Raw genomic sequence first — 20,432 nt, forward strand, 5'->3', positions numbered from 1 at the left:
AGGGATTGGCTTGCCAACAGAATTTTTTTCCATGTTGGTTTTTTAAAAATTATTTTTACTTTCGTTGTCAGTCAAACCGTCAGTAATTATAACGAAATCTGGTGGAATGGGAGCTGTGGAGTTCAGGTGAATAACAGAAGAGGCCTTTTACAAGAGACCAGTAATTAAAAAAAGAAAAGAAAAAGAATAAATAAAAGGAAGTATTCTTGCAACATGGGGAAGGAAGAATGTTGTCTGGGCAACCTGTCCCACTAAAACATCATCATAATTACAGCAGTGACAGATTCTCTCATTCAATGTTGTGTCTGACATTAAACTGAAGTTTCCGAGGCAGAGATGCCTCAAGGGCGGGTTTCACCCAGTGAGATGCTTACCTTCATCAGCTTGTCATTCTGGAAGTTCAGGGGGAATGGAATGATATTATCATGTCTCCGCCAACCTTCCAGGCTGTTGCATTCCTTTAAATGTGATATGTCCACCTCTGGATCTGCATTTGCAGATCTTCAGCTTGCCCTGGCCGCAGTCACTTTGTGTTCTCACCGGTGAGCAGTGAAAATACGATTGTCTGGGAGAGCACGAGGCGGCTGGGTCCTGAGCGGACCAAAGATTGACGAACAGAGGCTCGGGAGGTATGGGGTCACCCCCTTCTGAGGGTGTCAACCAGTGAAACCTACATCGGCCCCATCCATGTTGACACCACTGTTCTAAGGGGAAAATATGTTTATTTTACATTGATATGCTGATTTCCACCTTGCAACACCAAATAATTATTATTATTATTATTATTATTATTATTATTATTATTATTATTATTATTATTATTATTATTATTATTATTATTATTATTAATAATAATAATAATAATAATAATAATAATAATAATAATAATAATAATAATAATAATTTATACCCCGCCTTTTTGCCCAACGGGCACACAAGGCGGCTTACAAACAATTTAAAATACAACATTAAAAACAATCATTAAAACAATTTACAATAATTAAAAATCTAAAAACAAAGAAACCCCGTGGATTCTCAAAGTACGCCAGCCAGCCTGTCAACAATTAAAAGCTTTTTGACATAAAAAGGTCTTCAGTCCACGCCGAAATGTTAGCAACGAGGGAGCAGTTCTCAATTTTAAGGGGAGGGTATTCCACAGTTCGGGAGCCACCACCAAGAAGGCCCTCTTCCTGGCCTTCAAAGGAACTGACATCAATTTAACATAGCAGTGTCAGCTGCCTCCAGGCTGATGGAGGATGTAAGGGCAGATTCCTGCAGTGGGCCTCCATTGCGCCCCCAAACCCCTGATGGTTTGTTGGATACTAATACAGCCACCAGTACTGAGGGTTGAAGGGTTATCACAATGGGGGGGGGCATTGATGAGTGTAGGACCTTGGCCAGTACCAAACCTGATGCCACTCCTGATGCCGCCCCTGTAAACTATCTCATCCTATGGAATTGGTGACCTCTTTTCATTTGGACAGCTGATCTCCAGCACTCACTTACCCAGGTCTATTTAGAAGCAAGCCCAATCCTGAGCTTCCCAGTGCCCAGGGCTGCAGTGGCATCGAAATGGCTACCGCAGCATCCCAAAGGACGGGGAAGCACCCCTGGGGCTACTCAGAGTAAGGGAGCTTATGCTTATGCTCCCTTACCCTGCATAGCAAGCAGGCAGCCCCAATGGGTCTCCTCAGATCCGCGCCTGCTGTTGAGCGGGCACAGATTCGAGGAGACCCATGTCAGGTCTCTCGAGCCTGGAGGGGGTTAGGATATGGCAGATGGGCCTGCTGCCATCTCCACCCCCTCCCACTCCCTCCGTCCGCCAGCCTTCCCCCCACCGCCCTCCCTAATAATAATAATATAACCGGTATTTATATACCGCCTTTCTTGGTCTTTATTCAAGACTTTATTCAAGGCGGTTTACATAGGCAGGCTTTATATAAATCCCTTATTAAATAGGGATTTTTACAATTGAAAGAAGGTTCTTTCTTTCAAGAACCACTACATTCAGGTGTTTCATTCCGATCTGGCTTCACATTCTGGCCTCCATCCTCCCACACTCAGAGCAGATGGAATAGCTCGGCTTCAGCTTGTCAGCTGCTTCAAGGTCGCACGGTGCCGGTGGCCTCGAACTGGCGACCTTGTGGATGTTATCTTCAGGCAGACGGAGGCTCTACCCTCTAGACCAGACCTCCTCCCTACTCTGACTTATCTCTTCACTGCCCGGCGCTTGCATGGAGTGTCGGAGTGTGTGTGACTGATCTGTGCCTGGCGCTGACTCAGTGCAGGCTCTTGCTGTGCCAGATTCAGTAACCACCTGGCAAAGACAGTTGCAAGTGTCAACAGTCTTGACTGTTTCCCAGATTCTAGAGTTGATGTTTGGCTCAAACTATATATGTGGAAACATGTGATTCTTCCATCTGAGGGTTTATTATTATTATTATTATTATTATTATTATTATTATTATTATTATTACTTTGTGTACCTTGGCTCAACGATCTCCGGCACTCTTTCTCTCAATGCCGAGCTAAACAAACGCATCGGTAAAGCAGCTACCGCGTTTTCCAGACTCACAAAGAGAGTCTGGTCCAACAAGAAGCTGACAGAACATACCAAGATCCAGGTCTACAGAGCTTGCGTCCTGAGTACACTTCTGTACTGCAGCGAGTCATGGACTCTTCGCTCACAACAGGAGAGGAAACTGAACGCTTTCCACATGCGCTGCCTCCGACGCATTCTCGGCATCACCTGGCAGGACAAAGTTCCAAACAACACAGTCCTGGAACGTGCTGGAATCCCTAGCATGTATGCACTGCTGAAACAGAGACGCCTGCGTTGGCTCGGTCATGTCGTGAGAATGGATGATGGCCGGATCCCAAAGGATCTCCTCTATGGAGAACTCGTGCAAGGAAAGCGCCCTACAGGTAGACCACAGCTGCGATACAAGGACATCTGCAAGAGGGATCTGAAGGCCTTAGGAGTGGATCTCAACAAGTGGGAAACCCTGGCCTCTGAGCGGCCCGCTTGGAGGCAGGCTGTGCAGCATGGCCTTTCCCAGTTTGTCTGAGGCCAAGAGGCAAAGAAGGAAGGCCCATAGCCAGGGAGACAGACCAGGGACAGACTGCACTTGCTCCCAGTGTGGAAGGGATTGTTCCAGAACCACCTTTCAGAGCGAGATACCATAGTCTTTCGAGACTGAAGGTTGCCAGATGGATATTATTATTATTATTATTATTATTATTATTATTATTATTATTATTATTATTATTATTATTATATATAATTTATAAATTAATATAATTTATATTATAATAAATAATAATAATTTATATTATAATTTATAAATTAATATAATTTATATTATAATATAAATATATATATTATTATATATTATATATTATTATATATTATATATTATTATATATTATTATATAATTATTATTAATAATAATAATAATAAAATAAATAAATTCAGATGCAAACTGGATAAGCTGTAAATGAACAGGAGGAGGCCATGTAGAAAAAGCTGTTTAATCCTTTCTCTGTGGTCATTTGTCTACTCTAAATCACCTCTTTGAGCTCTTGTTTCAGCCATGAGACAGACCAGTCTTCCCAGTAATGTCTTCCCCACACTCCAGCCTTCTGCTCAGACATAGATTGCAGATGAAAGGATCACAGAACTCTACTTAATATGCCATTTGAAGCCTCAATTTCCCCACTGTAAAATGAATGACAACCCCATAAGATGGTTCAAGGCACAGAAGAGTTAAAATGAATTTCTCTGCCTTCCAGCTAGGATGGGTTTCTCAGTCAACAGAAATAAAGCTTTCTTCGTACTCCTTGCACTGGAATTTTTTTCCTGTTGTTAGCCAAAGTCTAGTCCAGTTTGGCACAGAGGGATGAGGTGATGCACGGTCGGGCAGGGGGAAAAAAATTGCACAGACACATTTAAAATTTCAATTACCCAGGTGACTGGGATGGTTTTGTGGAAATATAGGCTGAGAAGGGGAGCGATTGGAGGTGTCTTGTTTAATATGCATTCCTGGAAATCTAAGCACTACATAATAATTTCCAGAGTGGTACAAATGTTCTGCCTTGTATTGGAGATGTTCCTGAGTGCATAATGACAGAAGCTTTTGTCATCTCTGCATTACCACTTCAGTCCAGGTAGGAATTAATGCCTCTGGAAAAAGACTATTATAATGTAACATGATATGGAGCAATCTCTGAGCAAATTGTGGGGAATATGACAGTACATCACGGCATGGAGGAAGGAGCGTGGCACGAGGAAATGCAAAACGATGGGTAATGCACCTGCTCTTTCCTTCTGCATTAAAGTCAGAGAAATGAGACTCAATGGGGTGGCTATTTTGCAGCCAATCTGCTTACTGAGCTTGATGCCTGTGAGGTTCAGGTCAGTTCGTGTGGTTACTGCTGAGGCTGGAGAGTCAACAAGCACTCCGCTCAATAGACACATGCATTGTGGTCCTGGGTGATAAGTGGCAAGTGCTAGTGTGGGACGTGCCAGCGGAGCACACATTCTGCCAGTTCAGGATGTCACAAATGTGCTGTAAAGCACTTTGCAACAGCGCAGAAGTTAGCGGCACCAGCAGGAAGACCTGTGCCATCCCATTGGTGCCTGATCCAGATGGACCATGTACTGGAGCAGATAAGAACTGCTCTTAGTAGAGCAGGGGTTGGGGAAGGGCAGGGAGGGGGTGTAATGGGACTGGGGAGGGCAGCAACAGGGGCAGGGCTGGCTGTTTTGGGTTCAGGAGGGGGTGGGATTGGTGGCAGTGGTTCATGTGGTTCATACCATATCTCAGAGGTCTTCAAACTGGAAACCACTGTGTTCTGAAAAAGCCGTCCCTGTCCCGAGCAATGCTTACTGTTCTGCTGCAGTGCTGCATTTCTTTCAATCTGATCAGGGCACAGGGATGCAGCGCAGTAAGCACAGCTCATGGGGCAGGGAGAGGGCTTTTTCCAAACCCTGGATCCAGGGTTTGGAAAGCCCTGCCATATCCTGCCATATCCATAAATTGAGTATTGGGAGAGTTACAACAGACAAAAGAAAATATTTCTTTACCCAGTGTGTAATTAGTCCGTGGAACTCCTTGCCACAGGACGTGGTGATAGCATCTTGCCTCGATGCCTTTAAAAGGCATTTGGACACATTTCTGGAAGAAAAGTCCATCACGCGTTACAAGTCATGGTAGGTATGTGCAAGCTACTGATTATAGAGGTAGGCTACCTCAGATTGCCAGATGTAAGAGAAGGCACCAGGATGCGCATTATGTCTTGTTATCTTGTCTCGAAGAATTTGGTGGGCCGCTGTGAGATACAGGAAGCTGGACTGGATGGGCCTTTGGCCTGACCCAGCAGGGCTCTTCTTATGTTCTTATGTTCCATCCCCCTTTGCGGGCCAGATGTGCTGACACAAGGAGATGCAAACTTGCCAACACCGATTTGTGTCAGCTACTTAGCAGGCACACGTCCGAGTCGCACCATTGCAGTAGCTGGGGCCTACGGGGGGCAAGAGTGCACAGAGGAGAACTCTAGCACTGCAACTTTATCCACAGGATGCAGCAGAGACCACGCTGGTGTCACTGCATTGGGATGGGCAGTTGGCTGGGATTGGGCTGCAAGTCCTTCAAAATGACAGCAGAAATATTATTAATAATCATTTCAGGTTTATCCCACTCTTCCTGCAAAGTGTTCAAGACCAGGTGGTGAGTGGGTGGACAAAAGTCTTTCTTCCTCTGTCAGAAGATTAGACCTCAGCTTCATCCATGAAAACTGATTGGGAAGGGGATTCAGGACAGACTCAAGAACGGACGACTTCGCTCAAGGCTGAATAGTCATGTTCATTAGGTTTTGTTTATTAACTGAAATAATTTTACGTTTTAAAAAATATCGCTAGTCGCCCTCATGGTCCCTTTTACTGGGAAGGATAGGAGATTTATATTATATTATATTATCAATCAATTCAATCCATCAATTTATATATAGATTATATAAAATCATCATCATCATCATCATCAGTTTATGGAAATTTAACACGAACCCATCTATGAATTTGTCTAATTCCCCTTTGTAGTGGTCATTGCTCATCATGTCTGTGGCAGTGAATTCCATATACTGATTATCCTTTCTGATGATGTTTTGTTTTTGTTTTTTAAATTGATATCCTGTCCTTCCAGCCACTTAAACAGACTCGATGACCAATGACCACTTCAAAGGGGAATTAGACAAATTCACAGGTGGGTCCGTCTAAAAGTGTCTGTCCTCATCCATGAGCTTGGCACTTGCAGATTTGAGAATCAGTGGATGCCTCAGAAGGCCTCCTGGATGAAACTGGAAACAACTTCTGGTTCTCATCGGTGACACCAGGGAGGTGTTCTGAGGCATTCTGAGGTGGCTGGGAGGCCACATTTGACTTCCGGAGAGCCCTGCATAGGCTCCAGGTAAGTTACTGCAGCACTCTGAGGCTGCCCTCCATGTGGATTTCACCATGTGCAAATTGCAGGGGGGGGGGTCGTGAAATCCATCACCATGGATACCAAGGCCCCACTATAATGGGACCTTCATGGAGCCTCCAGGTTCAGGGGCAGCATGTTGCTGAGTACCACTTGCTGGGGAGCCGCAGTACAGGAGGGCTTTTGTCTGCATGCCTCACTTGGGGGTTTTCCAGAAGAATACGATTGGCCATTGTTGGAAACCTGGAAATCAAGCTTACCCCTCTTATGAGAGAGGTTGAGCTGAGAGTGTGTGACTGGCTCAAAGGTGTCCGGTAGGCCTTTTGCACAGTGCTGGGGTCCAGCAGAGGTCTTTCATTGCCTTTACTGCCCTGGGTGTGATGGTGGAAAGTACAAACGTGGGGCAGGTACCACATCAGTGTGGATAAGTGGCACTCTTTATATAGCTGCCTCCTCGCGTTGGGTATCATCCGGGGGAGGCTCAGGCTTTAGAGGCATAACACACTGGCCCCGTATCTGGGGCAGTGATGTCATAGTGTCACACTTCTGGGTCCTCCCTGGAGGGGGGGGTGTTGGTGACGTGCCTCTGTTCCTTCTCCTGTGGGAAGCCACAAGCACCTCCTCCTCCAAGGAGAAGCCAGAAGTTACTGCCTTGTGCTGCTTATGCTCTCCTTGGATCCGCTTTGGTGGATTCACGCCCCCATTCCTTCTCCCTTTCCCGTTGACTCTCCAGTGCCCCAGTTTGTGCTGGGGGTGCAGTAAGATCTTTCTTCTTCTTTTCAAGGGAGATCCCTTTGGTTTCAGGGTCTGGGCACAGGAGGGAACATAGAAAGAGCCCTGCAGGAGTCCCTCTGATCACTAAGCTGTGTTCACAAATGAGGCCACTGAATAAGGGGGCAGTGAAAAAGGGGGCAACACTTTTTGCCACTCCAAATTCCCGATTCCAAACTCCTCCTTGCTTCTGCATGCACAATTATACATGCAAATGTATAATGCCTGACTCCCAGTGAAATGCACAACTTCTAGAAACCAACGTGGGCCCACCTAGAACATAAGAACAGCCCCACTGGATCAGACCATAGGCCCATCTAGTCCAGCTTCCTGTATCTCACAGTGGCCCACCAAATGCCCCAGGGAGCGCACCAGATCACAAGAGACCTGCATCCTGGTGCCCTCCCTTGCATCTAACACAGCCCATTTCTAAAATCAGGAGGTTGCACATCAACATCATGGCTTGTAACCCGTAATGGATTTTTCCTCCAGAAACTTGTCCAATCCCCTAGACATGCTCACCATAGCTAAGGGAACCTGTGCATTTTCCACTCCTTAACAGCGTAGTTTAAAAAATGCATGCTTCCTTCTGTCATTCCACTCATTATGCTCCATGGGCCTTACGGAGGCTAATTGTAAGGAAAGAAATGACTTCCCAGTCCTCTTTTCACTCCCCTAACTAGCTGCCCCCCCAGCAAGGAAGGGAACAAAGAAGCAGGGCAAATGTGGCTTTATTGACTTGTTAGTTCTAAACTGCTGGTGCATCCCGCTCTTATTTCTCTCCAAGGCGCTCGCAAGCATGGGAAAGGAATGCATTCAGAGCCAGGACGGCATGAAAAGGAAGCGGCAAAGTGATTTACTTCCCTCTTGCACAGTGACCGTGGAGAGCAAAGAGATTGTGCCAGGAGTGGGTGACTTGGGGCAGAGTCGATATCTTCAAAAAACCCCATTGGCAGTAAAAAATAAAACCCACTTGCAGTCTCTGGATGCTTTCAGCTTTAAAGTTCAAACCATAGAAAATGACAAAGCAAGTTCCTGAAGCAGGGTCAGCCTACTGGTAGCCAATGAGCCACATCAGGGAAAGGAGTGGAGACCAGTAGGGTAGCTAGTGGGGGTGCAAAACACTGAGTTTTGCACAGTGCCTCGCTGCAGCATGCAAGTGGCATTCCAGGTGAATGCCTCTGTTTTGCTCCCCCCCACCTGGAAATACATGTTTACCCAGCCTGTAATTAATCTGTGGAACTCCTTGCCACAGGATGTGGTGATGGTATCTGACCTAGATGCTCTTAAAATGGTACTGGGCAGATTTATGGAGGAAAAGTCCATCACAGATTACAAGCCACAGATCACATCTTCCTGGTTTTAGAAGGATTTCCAGTCTCTGTTCTGTCTCTGATTTCCAGATGCAAAGGAGTAGAAACAGGATACAGGTATGTTGCCTTGTGTGCTCCCACAGTCATCTGATGGGCCACTGTGTGACACAGGAAGCTGGATTAGATGGGCCTTTGGCCTGATCCAGCAGGACTCTTCTGATGGTTTTATGTTGTTACTGTGCTGGTGAATGCCTCCCTATGGAAAGCCACCACAGTGCCAAGCAACTGATCTAGATCCTTGTTCTTGGTCCTTTGCACATGCCCAATCTCGTCTGATCTTAGAAGCTAAGCAGGGTCAGGCCTGGTTAGTACTTGGAAGGGAGACCGCCTGGGAATAACAGGTGCTGTAGGCTTATACCATAGTCTTTCCAGACTGAAGGTTGCCAACCATTTTTTTATTTTTTTTTACAAAGTATTTGGGGGGCTCCTTTTGGTGGTACAAAGATTATTTTGGGCCTCTTCCGTTCCCCATTGGATCATAATTTCATAAGACCATTGGATCACAATTGCTATGAATTACAACATATAAAACTATGTGGGCTTACCCAAAAATGTGAACACTAGCCTTCAATATATGCAAACATTTTCTGAGATTCCAGGAAATTTCCAGCTCCCCTCCATTGGCTCCCAGGCTCCTTTTTTGACCCTGGGCCCAGGTGCAATGTAGTCCCTGCACCTCTGTCTCACAGGCCCTGGCGAGATCAGAAAATGTAAGATCCCAGGAAATTTTTTACTCTCTCCTTTGGTTCCTGAGCTTCCTTTTTGACCCAGGACCTGCGTACAAATTACCCCTGCACCCCCCCATGGGCCCTGCTCTCCAACTAATACAAATGCAATTTGTAACTTCTAATAAAACACAAGTAGTAAAATGCAACTAATACAAATGCAACACCCCCCCCCCCAACTAAGCTGCCCTGAGGTCCATTTTTTACATCATAATTGTGAAGTCAGCTGTGAAGTCAGTCATCACAAAGGTCTCCTGAGCCAATCAAGGCTAGGCTCCTTGTGATGTCAGAATTTTTTTTCCAAGGAGAGTCTAGAAACTTCCAGAGCAGTTCCTGGTCTTTGGTCACAAGCAGCATCATGTTTCTGTTTGTGATGGACATGCCCTACTGTGACTTTGTTGCAGGGCTGGAGCAGCGCCTGTTTCTGTTTCTCTTCACCATCTGGGGTTTTAGCTTGGCTTACCACTCTTGGCTAAGGGAAAAGCCTCCGTATGGGAGGAAAGTTGAGTCCTGGTCTGACTTAGGGGTCTCGCTGAAGGATCTGTCAATACCTCACTCAAGGAGGAGGAACTGAACCTGTTCACTAGTGTTCTCTTCGGAATGTAAGAACTAGCTTTTTGGCCTAAACCTGAGGACCATTAACAAGGGTTACCAGAACTCTCAGGTTCAGACCCTAGGACTGTTCACACATGTAAGTGAATGGAGAAGGGACTGGCAGGTGGAGCACCTAGCAGTCAATGACTGAAACCTACCTCCTTGCTTCGCCCAGTTAACTGGAAGTGAACAAGGAAAAGGTAGCTCACACTGCCACCATCCAAAGTTTGAGAGCTTATATGGAAGCAAGTGTCCTTGAGAAAACCTCACCCAAATGAAAAGTAGCCCTCCCATGTTGGCAACCTTCAGTCTCGAAAGACTCTGGTATCGCGCTTTGAATGGTGGTTCTGGAACAGCGTCTAGTGTGGCTGAAAAGGCCAATCCGGGAGTGACAATCCCTTCCACAACAGGAGCAAGTGCAGTCTGTCCCTGGTCTGTCTCCCTGGCTATGGGCCTTCCTTCTTTGCCTCTTAGCCCCAGACTGTTGGCCAAGTGTCTCTTCAAACTGGGAAAGGCCATGCTGCACAGCCTGCCTCCAAGCGGGCCGCTCAGAGGCCAGGGTTTCCCACTTGTTGAGGTCCACTCCTAAGGCCTTCAGATCCCTCTTGCAGATGTCCTTGTATCGCAGCTGTGGTCTACCTGTAGGGCGCTTTCCTTGCACGAGTTCTCCATAGAGGAGATCCTTTGGGATCCGGCCATCATCCATTCTCACCACATGACCGAGCCAACGCAGGCGTCTCTGTTTCAGCAGTGCATACATGCTAGGGATTCCAGCATGTTCCACGACTGTGTTGTTTGGAACTTACACCAACGTTACTTACTTAAAAGTAGCCCTCACACCTGGGGAATCCCCTAAGAATCCAGCTGCAGTGGAATGTGTGTAGCAATCTGTAACTGAAAAATAACATATGAATTCAAAAGAAACAAAGAGCAGATATCCTGCACATCATAAATGTTTTGTCCTTTTCCCATTTGTGTAACAGGTTTGTGGCTCCACAGCCAGGCACTCGACAAAGGAAGAGATATGGGCTGGTGAGCAGCCTCTCTCTTTGAGACCTCACGGGAAGTAGAAGGTCCTTTGGCTTTCTTGCATCAGTTCACACGGTCTTTCATCTCGTCTTTGCAGCATTATTGATCTACTCCAACATAAACTACAGCAAGATATACTGCAGGAAGAAGAAGAAGGCTGGAAGAGGGAAGTTAGTGGCAGCCTTTTGCTGCAGTCACAGAGAGGCACTACCCTATAGCATCAACCTTAGACTCATAGCATGAAGGTATGGAGAATATGACATCATAGAAGCATGACGCCTGCCATGTTTTGCTCCCTTCTGTGGCTACATCAGCCCTGACATCCTATATCTGGAGGGATGAGCCCATTACACATCTCACGGCATTGATTATGGGTTCTTTGGAAGTGTGTATGCACCTAGAATGCATATGTGTATGCATGTAGGAAGTGCATATGTGCATAAATGTGTAGGAAGTGTGTATGCACCCCTGCTAATTGGGTAAGAGGCACTTTTTCAAGTGGGTGCTCCTTTTTTTAGCAGGGGGAGAGTAACTAGCCCACCTCACCCCCAGCACTGTCTGTTCTAGTGGCTGTCTGCTGCTATTCATTTGCATCTTTTTAGATTGTGAGCCCTTTTGGGACAGGGAGCCATTTAGTTATTTGATTTTTCTCTGTAAACCGCTTTGTGAACTTTCAGTTGAAAAGTGGTATATAAATACTGTTAATAATAATAGAAGAAGCCTCTCTGCAATGCTCAGCTGTTTCATTCTGCTCATCAGTGAGTTGGAGTTCTAATGCCTGGTATATCCTTGTGTCCACTTGGTGCCATTCTCATGTGTCACAAACATCCTTGAACTCATTCTGCACTTTGAGCAGCACTTTGTCTTTGGCCAGCTATGAAATCCTGAACTTATCAGGAAGCCCACCATCTCCACCACCAGATGCCCCAATGGAAGGTGCAGCTGGAGCACCTTCCCAAACCCCCCGGGAACTGGGCTAAGGAAGATTCACCATGAAGTTATGACCCAGCACATCATCAAATGTAATATTAGAAAGAAACATTTGAAAGGCTTGTGGGGGGGGCCAGAGCCTGAGTCAGACTCCTAGGAAGAATGGATCTGCCATGCACACATACCCCGCAGATACAGAAAGCGTGGATATGGGGGGGCACTATTCAAATACTGAAGCAGCCCCCCCATGCCCATTCCATTCCCTTCATTTTTGTGTTTCTTCCTTAAACACAGTGAAATCCTTGATTGGTTGGCAACCTTCAGTCTCGAAAGACTATGGTATAAGCCTACAGCATCTGGTATTCCCAGGTGGTCTCCCATCCAAGTACTAACCAGGCCTGACCCTGCTTAGCTTCCGAGATCAGACGAGATCAAGCATGTGCAGGGTAACATCCTTGCTGAACTAAAAAATGTAATACAAGCAACAAGCCTGCACACTACACGTAGGAGACCAGAGGCATAACCAGGGTGGAGACTGAGGGGCACTTGCCCTGGCTGTCACACCCAGGCTACACCATGACTGCCCTCAGGCTCTGCCCTAGTTACAGAGGAGGCTTCACACCCCCACTCTTTTTCCTGTGGAAAAGAAACAGAGGTATGAAGCCACTGCAGCATGTACCCCTCCTCTGGGGAGAAACCACAAGCAGAGCAAGGCAGTCATACGTTCTCCCTGGAGAAGGAGGTGATGGTGGCTTTGTGCCCCCTATTCCTTTTCCTCTGGAGGCTCCCCTTCAAGGATGGGGGTGAGAAGCAGCTGCAGGGCATGCCCCTTCTCCAGGGAGAATCCAGAAGCAACCACTTTGTACCACAAAGTAGTCACTTCTGGGTCCTCCTTGGAGGAGGAGGTGTTCACACCCCCTATTCTTTCTCCTGTGGAGGCTCCCCTTCCAGGAGAATCTCCACTGGAGAAGGAACAGGGGGCACCAAGATACAGCAGTGAGTGCTCCCTCCTCCGAGGAGAACCCAGAAGTGCTGTCACGTGATACAATATGAAGTGACATTTTAACATCATTCCCCTGGGCTCTGGGCATTGCGTTACACCCTAAGGGAGACTAAGAGTCCAATTCCTGAAATTGGGAGTGGACTAAGGGTCCAAGGGAATGGACTAATTGGGAATTGGACTAAGGGTCCAATCCTGAGGTCTAGCGCTGGCACTGGGTGCTGTAAACAGGCTGTGAAGCATGTTTAAGGCACCCAGCGAATAAGAAGCGCTGGCACTGGACACGTGCCAGTCAGGTGCCAGGCCCAGTGCCCGAAGAAAGAGGATGCACTGCTGCTGGGGGTAAGTTCAACCACTGGGCAGAGGTGTGGCATCTTGGGGTGGGGGGAGGGTGGAACGAGGGCAAGGAGAGGAGTGGGAGGGGGCAGGATCGATGGAGCTCTGCTCCTCCATATCCTAACTTCTGCGTTGGGCCTTCCAGCCCGACACGGAGTCTCTCAGCTCTGAGCCAGTGCAGTCTTGAGGAGCCCCATTGCGGGGCTTGACGCTTTCCCCAGAAGAAGGGGAGGAAGGGGATGAAGGATCAAAATCCTGCATAACCAATTGGCCCAGTCTTATGGCTGGCCAATCGGGTGGTGGATCTAAATCCTACCATGTGATTGGCCCTCTAGTTTAGTGTTTCTACAGCACCAATCGTGGGGAATCTGGGCAGAGCTAAGGGGTATAAAGTCAGGGGTGTTTGCTTTGTGTTTTCATTGCCAGGTTCTGTTCTGAAGATGAAATAAAAGTGTTGAGCTGTTAGCTCTATGCCTTCTTTTATTTGCATGGACCCATATTTAACAGGTCCCCTTCTTCCAAGAAGACATCTGGCTTCTTCCTGGTGCCCACTGGTTACCCACTTTGGCCTGCTGCTCCATCAGGTTCTGGGAAGCTCAGGATTGCACAGTAACTCACCATCAACACAAAGTACTTCCTGTTAACGTTAGGCAGACTCCATCTAACATGCAGGCTGTTTCAGTTGCTCTTCATTTCCGCAATAATTTCACTTTAAGGAAGACACGCCAAGGTAATGAAATTGGAGCAGGGGGCACAGCCCCCCTCCTGCTCCATGGATAACGGATCTGCGGATAAAGAAGCCTGCCTGTGTGTTGTGTGTTTTATCCATTCAGTTGTGTCCGACTCTTGAAGACTTTATAGGCAAGAGCTCTCCAGGCAACCCTGTCAAGCACAGCGTATTTCAATTGTTGGACGTTCATCTTTGTTTCTGTTTTGATGGTATCAAGCCAGCACATTTGTTTCCTGCCCCTTCTTCTTGTTCCACTAACAATTCCTAATATCACTGGCCTTTTTAGTGAATTCAAACATGCGGCATGTTTTATGTATGTTGTGGTAGTGATCCGAAAATAAAAGAAAATAAAAATATTTTGATTGTGTTTTTGCAGTTGCATTTAACATGGGTAAAAAAAAATTAATCTGTTTAAAGCTGTGCCCCTCAAAGGAGTACTGTGGCATCTGAGGTCTGAGCCGTAGGCAGCTGCCTAGTTGTCCTAATGATATCACTGACACTGGTCACACCTGTGGACATCTTTCCCCAGTTGTGGCAGGTGGAGCACATTTTCAGCTAAGGAGCCCCTGACAAGGGGCAAGGAAGAAGAACACTCTTTGCCATCCAGGGCTTTTGTCACAGCGGAAGCCATGCTAGGCCCTTTTCCTGCATTGCCAGTCAACCTATGGCAGACGTCCTGACTCTGTAAAAATCCCAGGAGCCCTTGTAGCGAACAGTGCGGGAGTTTTCTTCTGAAGCTTTACCCCTCTGACGAAAACGTAATAACTGGTGTGCCCATACCATATGGATCTTCACTCCAATGTCCACAGGGGAGTTCTTCTCCATGTTTTGCACCTCTGGTTTTCAACCAAGGAAGCAGGGTTCCCCTCACAGGAAACACTTTTGGATCGCATGTGTTTCCCAACCCTCGTTTCTTGCAAGCATTTCCCAAGAATTAAGTGAAGTTGGGGTCTCAGTGCTGCAACTCACTGACCAAATCAATCACTGTTTCTAATATATCAGCCAGCCCTAAATACATGGCTTCCATTCTCCATGTACCAAACTTCTTAATGCAGGGAGTGCGTGTGTGTTTTCATGTGTACACACAACATAGCAGAGCATTTAAAAGCACGATAGCACTATGTGCCACATGCAGTATGATGTACCACTCTATCAGTATTATTATTATTAACAGTATTTATATACCGCTTTCCAACTAAAAGTTCACAAAGCGGTTTACAGAGAAAAATCAAATAACTAATGGCTCCCTGTCCCAAAAGGGCTCACAATCTAAAAACCGTACCACATTAGCTCTTCCATGTTTTCCAACCCTGGCCTTCCAATAAAATTACCATCCCTGATGCTGGTGCTGCTTCGCCGACTCATTCTGTCTGTGGTGCCAGTCCGCAACATGGCTGATATAATTGTCTGATCTATTCATTAGCCAATCTATTAATTAGCCGTGCAGAGCATGATGATCCATTCTATCATGGTAAGAACATAAGAACAGTCCCGCTGGATCAGGCCATAGGCCCACCTAGTCCAGCTTCCTGTATCTCTTAGTATCGCACCAACTCATTCTCGTGCATCTGTCAAGTGTATTGTTGTTGCCGACCTCCTGCACTGGCTGGGGGTTGGACTCCATGATCTTGCAGGATCTTTCTAACTCTATGCTTCTAAGTGTAGCCTAGGCTAGAGCAAGCGCAGAAATTTTGGCAAGCCCAAGGGTCCAGGGAGCATGTAAACAGAGATGGGGGCATCACTACTGGCAACAAAAGCAGCTTAGGACACTCCCAGAATTGGTGCTCATATATTTGAGGATACAGGGGGGAAAGGAGAGGGCGAGAAAAATGGAGAGAGCAAGCAGGTTTCTTTTCTGAGCCAGTATTGATTTCCGCCATAGAACTCATTTCATACTGTGGCCCAAAAATTAAATGATCTATTTAGTTCCAATACAGCCCAGGATTCTAATTGGATTTTTGAGCCTGTAATTTATGTAATATTAATGGATACTTTCAGAAAGCCACTAATTAACGGCTGACCTTTATTTTTCCCAGGTTTTTTTTAAAAGAATGAACCCATGCAGTGTAATAAAAAGAGAGGAGAAACAACCTTTATCCCCCCACCTTTCACTAAGAATGGTGTGATTTTAATTAGCAGAAACTGGAACACATCAGGGCTGTTTTGGAGAGTGCCAGCGCTACATTATCTATCTGATCACCTTCTGCCTATAAAAAAGACTAAATAATTTAAAATGCAATTCAGGAAAAAATGTATTTCCAATGAGAAAGGCAAGGCTGTAGGTGATGGATTAAAAGCTTCATATAAACTCCCAGATTTTATAAGCTATCACTGAACGAATTCAAAGTAAAAGATTACATTTTGTTTCTCTTTTTTTACATGGCAAGATTTCTTCATTTTGTGCAGTTTTCTTAACAACTCGAGGAATAAATATATACAACATCGTTTAAATGCTTTATGAAAAGCCAAAAGAAGATGCAGGGCTATCATCTAAGAGCTTCATGAGGGAAGAAGGAACAATCAACAGCTTGGGAACAAAACTATTTTCTTCTCTGATTTCAATGTCACCCCCTGTGCCCATTGACAGGGAAAAATTCCTTTCGAGGAGGAGTCACTGGGCAGTTGTGTGTGCCAGTAGCATAGCTAGAGGTGGTGCAAAGCACTAAGTTTTGCAAGGATCCTCACCACACCTGCAAAGCACTAAGCCTTAACATAAGAACAGCCCCACTGGATCAGGCCATAGGCCCATCTAGTCCAGCTTCCTGTATCTCACAGCGGCTCACCAAATGCCCCAGGGAGCACACCTGATAACAAGAGACCTCATCCTGGTGCCCTCCCTTGCATCTGGCATTCTGACATAGCCCATTTCTAAAATCAGGAGGTTGCGCATACACATCATGGCTTGTACCCCGTAATGGATTTTTCCTCCAGAAACTTGTCCAATCCCCTTTTAAAGGCGTCCAGGCCAGATGCCGTCACCACATCCTGTGGCAAGGAGTTCCACAGACCAACCACACGCTGTGTAAAGAAATATTTTCTTTTGTCTGTTCTAACTCTCCCAACACTCAATTTTCGTGGATGTCCCCTGGTTCTGGTGTCATGTGAGAGTGTAAAGAGCATCCACTCTGTCCATCCCCTGCATAATTTTGTATGTCTCAATCATGTCCCCCCTCAGGCGTCTCTTTTCTAGGCTGAAGAGGCCCAAACGCCATAGCCTTTCCTCGTAAGGAAGGTGCCCCAGCCCCGTAATCTTCTTAGTCGCTCTCTTTTGCACCTTTTCCATTTCCACTATGTCTTTTTTGAGATGCGGCGACCAGAACTGGACACAATGCTCCAGGTGTGGCCTTACCATAGATTTACCATAGACCTTGCAGGGAGTCTCACTGCAGCTTGCAAGCAGCCCCTCCCCTTTGGAGTCATTCTGGGTGGGGAAGCAAAACAGAAGCAATACTGAAATGGCTCTGAAGGGGAGGGGCTGCTTGCAAGCTGCAGTGAGGCTCCCTGCAAAACTTAGGACTTTACACCCCTTCTAGTTACACTACTGGTATGTGTGTTTGTGGGAAGGGAGTATGGAGAGTATTTTTTTTTTTTGATTGAGAGACCCAGGAAGCAGGTCTAAGCCAAGTTCAAGAACCACAAGTCTAACCACAGTTTTATGTATGTCTACTCAGAAGGAAGCCCCACTGAGTTCAATAGGAGCTAGTCTCAGGTACGTACGTGTAGAATTGCTACTGAAAGCCCTACGAAGAGTTTACTGTCAGTCTTGGAGTATGCCAGGGGCGGCTGGTGCAAGCCAAAGGGGGGTGACATGGGGCCATGTTGCTTGCTGTTCAGTGATCTTCAGGGCCAGCCACCTCTCACACTCACCAGTGATTGTGTTTTTGCTGCTTGTTAGAAAGATCATGAAACAACAGGGGCTGAAGATCACCAAATGGAGGGGATTCAGATGTGGGCTACCATGGGGCAGGGGGAGGGCAGGAGAGGACAGGGGAGGGAAGACAGGGGAGGACAGGGGAAACACAGGAAAGGGGAGGCTATTAACAGCTGGAAATGTCTCCAGGACTCAGGTCTACCCAGCTTCCCAGTATGGAGCCCAAGTCTAACCTTTGGCCTTTCTTTCCGTCAGCAGGTCCAGGTTACCTAACTGGGGGGCAGAGTGAGGCTCTTCTCACTCATAAGCATGGCCAAGGACCTCCCTGCTGTCAGAAGTGGCAAAGGAAGCTCTGGTGCCCAAGTCTACCAGGTTTCCCAATGTGGAGCTCGGGTCTATCTGCCTGGTAGACCTGGCCTCCTGGTCAGCCTGACCTCCATCTTTTGCGCTCTGTGAGGCCAACTGAGTTCCCAGGAAATTTCTGGCTCCACTTCTCACCCAGGGCTCCTTTTTACCCCAGACCCAGTTACGATATATCCCCTGCACCTCTTCTCAGATCCTGAATTGATGATAGGTGGGGAGTAGGTGGATAGAGGATAGGTGGGTGATTCTGCCCCTGTTCAGTGGAGGAATCTGTGGAGGTGCTTTGCCAGTAGTTGCTTTCCTGCACAAGGCCAAGACTCAGGTTCCCTTAAGTTCTGAGCCCTGAGGTCTGATAAAAAGGAAGTCCCTGTCTGCATCCTTGGCCATGGCAACTGGGACTAAGTCAGACATTCTTAATTGATGTTGCCAGAATTGTACCAAATCAAGGCTCATGTTCGGAATCTCTTGTTTGAAAGTGTGACAGGTGGGCCACAGGTGGGAAATGTGTCTTCTTTCTGAAGTGGTGGGACAACTTTTCACATGGTAGGCTACTCAAGCCGTGAGGGTCTGGAGAGAAGCATTGCTGTTAGAGACATCTACGAAGCACATGTTCAGCTGCTATTATGTTCAAGGTAATAGCTGAACAGCACTCACACCCCATGCATGAGCCCTTATACCTGCCAACTGCTGGTCTATCCATGCAGATACCTGATGTGGGTTGCAACAGTGGTGGATTGTGAGGGGGCAGCAGATTTGGGGTGCCTTATACCCTGGGAGTGCCATCACTGCCGCTCTCCAACCTGCCATCAATGCAAGTCACAATTATCTGCTTCATTCAAGCAAGAAGCACATCATTCCCTTCCTCACCATGTTCTTCATGCACTACCAACAAATCCAGATTGACAGAACTTCTGGTTTCATTTACAGGGACAGCACATGCAAGGAGCATGGATTGTTTTGTTTTGGTAGCACAAAGATAATGAACCTGAGATGGTGTCTGGCAGCACTTGGGGCTGCATCACCCCTGACCCTGCCAGGGTCTTCCCTCTCCATTTTGTTGATCTGGAAGCAACAGCCGCAGGGAAGTCCTACTGGAAGCCTCCCTGAGAAGCCTCCACAGTTCCTTCTTTCCATGGAGCCTGGAATGCAACTCTTTCAGCATCCTACGTGCCTCGGAGGGTGGCAGTGCACCCGTTTATTTGAATTTACAACCCAACCCAAAAAAGTCGTTTGTGGGAAGGAGAGGAAATACGGGAAGCATTATAGTCTGGACAATTTTATGTTTTGAATCAGATGACAAATTTTGGTGGCAGCACAAATCCCATCTCCCAGGTGCAGGACCTACTGTGGACTCTCAAGTCCTCCTGCCATATACAGTAGTCCCTCTGTACCCATGGGGGTTCGGTTCTGCACGCCCTCCCCCCATGGATACCAATATCCATGGATACTGGAGTTCCTTTGAAAATCATTTCAAAAAGTAAAAAGAAAACAGCCTTCCCGACATTCATGCCACAAAATTGCCCCATTTGCAGGGCTGCAGAGCCGTTTTCTGAGTTCCGGTAAGCCACTCCCAGTTTCTGGCTTGCCCCAAAATGCACCAGGCAACCCAGAAGTGGCTTATAGCAACTTAGAAGACTGCTTTGAAGCCCTGCAAATGGCGTGATTTTGCGGTGCAACACTAGGGAAGGCTATTTCCTTATTCATTTTTACTTTTTAAAGCAGTTTTCAAAGGCAACCCCCACATCTGCAGCACCCAGGGATAGCGAAATCAATGGATGCCAGACCTGTGGAAAAGGCGAGTTCACTGCACCTGAAAAAAACGTGTAACCTGGAGTGATGTGGTTCTGAAATTTTCATGGATCCATATCCTTCAGTGAGCAAACTGCTTGATACTGTTCTAGGAAGGAAGCTTTTAATTTCACTGGCACCTTGGGTAAGATTCAGTAATCCAAAAATTGCCTCCAAGGTTCAGGAATTAGCAGGTCTCCAAATATCTATTCGCGGAAGCCAGGTGGGCTGCGGAGACTTGGGATTAGTCCCTAAGCAGTTTTATACTGGCTTTGAGGAGCTTCCATCAGTGCCTAGTTACACATCAGATTGATTGGGAAGCTTTATTGTTTTATAAGCCTCTGCTTGGTCTGTTACCAAGTCACATTAACAATCTGTTAATGGCTTTCATTATTCCCAAAGCATGCACAATAGGTGTGTACGACCTGGAAATGTTCCTCAGAGA

General features: G+C 46.7%; 1 pseudogene; it reads right to left on the reverse strand.

Annotated features, from left to right (window-relative positions):
- Positions 1–12,243: 12,243 nt before the first annotated feature.
- On the reverse strand, positions 12,244–12,362 carry LOC136642363 (5S ribosomal RNA; annotated as a pseudogene).
- Positions 12,363–20,432: the final 8,070 nt, after the last annotated feature.

The sequence above is a fragment of the Tiliqua scincoides genome, chromosome 2 (genome assembly GCF_035046505.1).
Source record: "Tiliqua scincoides isolate rTilSci1 chromosome 2, rTilSci1.hap2, whole genome shotgun sequence".
Lineage (NCBI taxonomy): Eukaryota > Metazoa > Chordata > Lepidosauria > Squamata > Scincidae > Tiliqua > Tiliqua scincoides.